This window comes from Peromyscus californicus, unplaced genomic scaffold (genome assembly GCF_007827085.1).
Source record: "Peromyscus californicus insignis strain IS unplaced genomic scaffold, ASM782708v3 Scaffold_21__1_contigs__length_65335640, whole genome shotgun sequence".
NCBI classification, from domain to species: Eukaryota; Metazoa; Chordata; class Mammalia; order Rodentia; family Cricetidae; genus Peromyscus; species Peromyscus californicus.
The window spans coordinates 46,130,547-46,136,893 of record NW_026294514.1 but is presented as its reverse complement, the minus strand read 5'-3'; positions in this window follow the sequence as shown (position 1 = coordinate 46,136,893).

The window sequence follows — 6,347 nt, the reverse complement described above, 5'->3', positions numbered from 1 at the left end:
ACTGTAATTGGCATCCTACTTAAGACTATGACAGTATCTAACAGAATTGTAAATGAATTCTAAGTAGAAGAAAATCAAAGTGATTTTCTCTGGGTACTGGCAAGCCACTGCGGGACTGGGCAGATGCTGCTCAGCATTGCAAGTTCCTCAGGAGGGCTTAAACTTTTTCAAAAACTGTGACCATGTAGTATTTTGGGCAAAAGCATAAAAGTTAAATATCTAAATATAAATATAGCTGCAGACAGACCTTCTCTTCCTCAAAAGCCCCTTCGCTGCTTTCTACCTCTGTTTTGGGCTCACAGTTTCAGAGGTTCCAGTTCACGGTGGTGAGGAGGGCATGAGAGAGCTGAGTGACAGCTCACACCAACCAGAAAGCAGGGGTGTCCTGTGCCAGTGGGTGCTCCCCTCCCGTTTCAGTGAGGCTCCCACTCTGCGGTGTGCTCCCCATGTTGGGAGCAGGCCGTCTCTCCTACCCTCTCTGGAAACACCCTCACAGGCCAAGTTAACAGCAGAGATTAAACTTATTGTGACTATAAACATTTGTGATGGTTAGAGTTTTAGTAGGTCAAAATAGAGACTTAAATGTAGGCCAGTCATTGGGTTGAGAAACACAGCAATAATGTGTTTTTCTGTAAGCGATTCTATCCAGACCTCTCATTGTGTATACATAGGTACGATTGGGAAACCTGTTCTGTCTATACCAGCTTGTCTATGCCTTTCAACATGGCCCGTGGGGAATACTGAGTAGCCATTAAGATTTAAAATTTTTTAAAAATTGCTTTTACTCCATGTACGTGATTGTTTTGCCTGTGTGTGTGTGTGTGTGTGTGTGTGTGTGTGTGTGTGTGTGTGTTTACTATGTGCATGTCTGGTATCTGTGGAGGCCAGAAGAGGGCAACTAATTCCATAGAACTGGAGTTATGAACTATTGTAAGCCAACATGGAGGTACAAGAACTGAACCCTGGTTTTCTGGAACAGTAGCAAGTGCTCTTAACCATGAAGCCACCCCTCTACAGCTCCAAGATTTAAAAACTTAAGAGATTTGATAGCAAGGAAAACTATTACAAAAATCAAATGGAAAACAGGATATGAATTGTTTCTATACTATGGTAACTATGAAAAACTTACTAAAGTATATGGATGAAAGTTGGCATAGAACCCAGAAGTTTAATTTTCACTGGAGTTAGAATATAAAGGCATTTCTCACACTTTTTTTTTTCAATTAATTTTGCTTGAACCATGACTAGTCATTTAGATCTTACTTGTGGGCCATGGCAATAGCTCTCTCAGTAAACTGCTTGCTATAGACACATGTGGACTTCAGTTTGCTCCCCAGAGCCCATAGAGAAAGCTGAACACAGTGGCATGTTCTATAACCCTAGCATCGGAAAGCCAGAACCAGGCAGATGCCTGGGGCTTGGCTTGCTGGCTTAACTGATGAGCTTCAGGGAAGTGAGAGCCTCTGCATCAAAGAAACAAGGTAGGCAGCTCTTAAGAAATGACATCTGAGGTTGACCTCTGGCCTCCACATGGGAGCACCCATGTGCACATGCACTCACACGCATGAATACACACAGAATTTAATTTTTAATTTGAAACAGAGCTACGAGAGTTGAATTGGTTGTGGAAGTTTGTCCTCACATTTGATGTGTAAACATATAGTATATCCCTTCACCAGACAGAGCATGTTAGAGAGGGGACCCACGGTCCTGAAGTCAGAGAATAAAGCTTTACACAGTTGAGAACTGAATGAAATCTGTAAATGAAAGAAAATGTGGCCTAATTGTTAAAGGATGTGTAGACTTCTAAGAGGTCACATATCAGAAATAGTTTTAAGTGACTCTTCAGAAATGAAACGGACAAGGAGTTTTCAACACAATGCCCAGAAGAACATTGTGGGGTGCTGAAGATCCCAGAAATGGGGACAGAGTAGGAGGCGAAAAGATGGCAGAAAAGGACAGTGTGACGCACATGCCATAGCACACCCATGGAGATCAAAAAACAACCTGCAGGGGTAGGGTGGCCTCTGTCCTTCACCCTGTGGCTCCCGTGGATCACACTAGTGCAGCCTTTACCCTCTTAGCCACCACACCAGTCCAGAAAAGCGACAGTCCTTGACTGACAGGGTTGGTCGAATAGAAACGCAGGAGTGGAAGCTGGAGTTTGAAGAGAGCCGCATCAAGTGCTAATGCGGGACTTGCCGACTGATTCCAGAAAGAGTAAATGCAATTAAAAAATACCTTGGAGAAAAGTCCCGGAGCGGGGGTTCCTGATAAGGCTGGAATATTTTGAAAACTCTTCGCTCGTGCAGCCCTACCAAGAAACAGTGATGTGATTAAAAACCTATAAACCTGTGGGGACAAAGAGAATGGTTTGAGAGCAAAATAGCAACAGCCTTTGGGAAGCCAGAAAGAAGACGACCAAGGCTTAAAGGTCAGGCCAGCTGTGAGCAAAGTAGGTATGAAGCCAGCAGGAAGGAACATCGGACAACAAGCTGAGTCACAGCACAAAGTCATCAGGAGGGCTCAGAAATAGCGCCAAACAGTCAAGACGAGGGTTATCCAGAGTCATTCAAATATGGACTGGGTGAGACTGTGTCTAAGAAACACTTCGGTCCTGGTTTTTGTCTTGCATAAGAGAGAAACTTATTCTGAGAGACAAAAAGGGAGATGTCCAGAACAGGAAACACCGTAAACAAGGGACTTAAATGGCCTCTACATGCAGGACGCTATAATCTTTGTGTTCTGAGATGATAACGTTGTGCAGACTCCTCTAATCAGACTAAAAGAAGAAAATAAGAAAGAAGTAGAAGCACGTGACTTATAGGAAACCAGCTAATGGAAGGAGGGAAGAAGAAGGAGCGGGGGGGAAGTAGAGTATTGTTGTTCTTGGAAAGCAATGACCTCCCCCAAAGGAAGCATGGGATTGTATTCAGGAAGCCTGTACCTGTTCATATAGGAAACGGCACATAGGGTCAGACAGATTTCTCAGCACGTGCAGGTTAGGACGAGCATGCTCAGGTTAGGGTCACAAGCCATTTGAAAGGGAAAGATGGAAGACATAAAAGTCGCTGGGCATGCTCCATTCAAGGTCATGGTGTGCATTTTCAAAGAGGAGAGGTGGCAGGCAAGCATCGCATTACGGTTAGCCAGAGACACTCTACTCACCTGAAAGAATTCATCAGTGGCGCAGTGACCTTAGCCAGCTTGCCAAAGTTCCTCCAAAGACTCTTAGCTGAAACAGAAAGGATGACTTTGAAGGTACATTAATGTAAGAGGTTTCCCTTTCAAACCTCCCTTTGCAGCCAGCAAATTTAAAACTAGTTAATAAAAAGAAACGGACTTTCTCTGTTCGTAACAGGTCAAGGACCCAAACTTACAGAAAATATAATGAATTGCATGATAAAGTAAACACTTGAGAATATAGCAATCTCTTGACTATTAAAAAAAAACAACAACTGTCTTTTCAAATATTTAAACATCAAGTCACAAGGAAAATGTCAGTTTGGCCTAAAGGTATAATAAATATGGCCAATACCTAGTTATAACACAACAAAGCTAGAATGTATTTTGTTGATTGGCTTTTTGAAAAAGTGACTCCTTGTGTAGCCCAGGCTGGTCTACAAGGCACTATATTGCCCAGGTATGTTCACACTCCTGCCTCTGCTGGGATTGTGGGGATGACAGGTGTATGGTACCATCATGCCCAACTAAAATGTTATTTGAATAGAATGCAGCTTAGCCAATAGCTTGATTGCTGCCTGATGAGAACAATTGAAACATGCCTAGGTGTGTGTGAGAGAGAGAGAGTACATGTGTACATGTGTGCTTGAATGTGCAGGAATGTGTGTATGTGCATGGATGTGCATGTATCTGTGCATAGGTAGGCATATATGCTCATGGAGGAGGTCAATGTCAGGTTTCTGCTTGTATTGCTCTCCAGCTTATTCCTTGAGGTAGGGTTTGGTATCCTAAAGGAATCCTTATTACTTGAGGGTACAAAATGTTTCTCAGGAGATGTTCATTTCTGCTCCAGAGTGCAGCCTCTCCCTGATGGATAGCTGCCTTTATGTGGGACTCATAAGTCCTGTGAAATTATGTTCTTCCTGGACCATTGAGCATACCATATCAACAGTTACACTGAAAAGGATAACAAGCAAGAAAAATAAGTCTTTCCTGAGGCCTGTATGGCCTCAGGAAGAAAGGAGGTAAGATAGCTGGGAAGTAAGAAAAGACAGATCCAGACTGAAGGAACACGGCCCCTGCTTTGTGTCTCAATGCAAAAACACAGCTCTTACCTCAAAAGGAACAGAGATAACTCATCCTTGAGTCAAACATGAGTGACCACAGTATGGGACACATGGGTTCAGGTTACCCTGAAAGACACGTTCTACAAGTTAAAAACTGTCTTTGATATGTGAACTGAGGTTCCCAGAGGGAAAAAAAGAAAAGCCATATTCATGTTTCTGCATGGCCAAATGAGTGAGCCTTGAGATTACAGAGAGCTCAAGTGTCGCAGGCAAAAGTCAAGTTACCTTGTGCTCCCTTCGGTCCCCTTCAAGGCTGTATGACCAACCCCTTTGTCTGAGCCAACATTCTTGTGACTACTGTTCAGAAACTTTTAAAATGTATCCATAGCAGCTCACCACTGACTTCCACCAATCCAAAAGCCAAGAGTGTCAGTCATCAGATCACATCAAAAAACAGTTAGCAGGAGTCTGCCCGGCTTTGCTGTGACCTCCTGACTTGTGGCCCCACCAGCATATTTTACTTTATGACTATTCTTGTTCTGTAGCTAGTAAAATCTCATGTCACCACTTCTGTACTGGAATGGGGCCCCAAGTAAAGAAGTGAGAGGCACAAGATGGAGACAGAGGTCCGGGCATTTATCCTGAATTCAGTTGCCCTGTGAGTTCCAGTTAGTCACTGCTTTTAGTAAAACCTGGTTCTGAGTGCCTGCTTCAGGGGCATCCAAGAGGAGTTAGTTATTGTTCATTGGGAACAAGCCTGTTTCCTAGTACCTACATGGCTACTTATGTTATATAGGAGGTATTAGCTACCAGAGTGAAACAAGAAAAAGTGACTGTATGAAAATTTAAAAGGAATAAGTAAGAATAGCTAGATTTGGGGTTGATTTCTTTGATAATGTCTGGAAATTGAGTTGCATTTCCCTACAACTAGGAGAGAGGAATAGCCTTGTATGATTAAAAGTCTGGAAGAAAAGGCCTGGGGTATAGCTGGGGTGTAAGGTAAGCTCTCATCTAGTAGGCATGATGTTCTAGGCTAACATGGCAAAATAAAAAGCCAAAAAAAAAAAAAAAGAACGAAATATAGCTAAGGAATTCAGTTGTATAAATATCTTAAAATATTTTAAAATAGGGCTGGAGATGGCTCAGTGGTTAATAATACTTGTTGCTCTTGCGGAGGGAGGCCCCAGGTTCAATTCCTAACACCCACATGGTGGCTCACAACCATCTGCCACTCTAGTCCCAAGGGATTCAACACTCTGATCTGGTACCAAACATGCACACAGTGCACAGATATTTGTACAGGAAAATTACCTATACACATAAAATCTTTAAAAAATAACTTGTAGCATTTGCATGGTTAAGCAAGAAAATAAAACAATTGATAAACTAGCAAAGCACCAAGATATACAATTAATTTACAAAAATCCCTTATACACTAAGCTTATGAGCTGGTGAAAGAGAAGATCCCCTTTACAAGTAAAATGAACAGAGGAAAATATCTAGAAAGAAACTTTGTAAGAAATGAGCAAAGCTTGTATGAAGAAAGCATAAAATACTCCCTAGGGGCATGGAAATTGGCTGACCTAAATAGGAGGTTTTTTACATTCTTAGATAGGATGAATGAGCAACATAAAAATGTCAGATTTCCATAAGTTAACATATAAATGTAAAGCAAGTCTGACAAAAAATACCAACAACTGGGTGGGAGCAAGTTGGTTCTAGAACTTATATGAAATAACAAACAAGTAGACATTACCAAGAAAATCTCTAAAGGGAAGAGCACCAGGATGAGAATGCAAGATTATAAGGTCCTTTCTGCTAGAACAGTGGGGCAGTGGCTCCCGAATAGACAAGGGAACTAAACAGATGCTCCAAACAGAAGACACAATGAATGTTGCAATATGACATCTAATAGATGTCACCTGAGAACACTGGGGGTGGGACATGGTAGGTTAAATAATAGTCCTCCAATGATGTCCACACCCTAACCCCCTAAGGTGTGAATACACTAATGATGTCCACACCCTTACCCCCTAAGGTATGAATACACTGTCTAATGATGTCCACACCCTAATCTCCCAAGCCTGTGAATACACT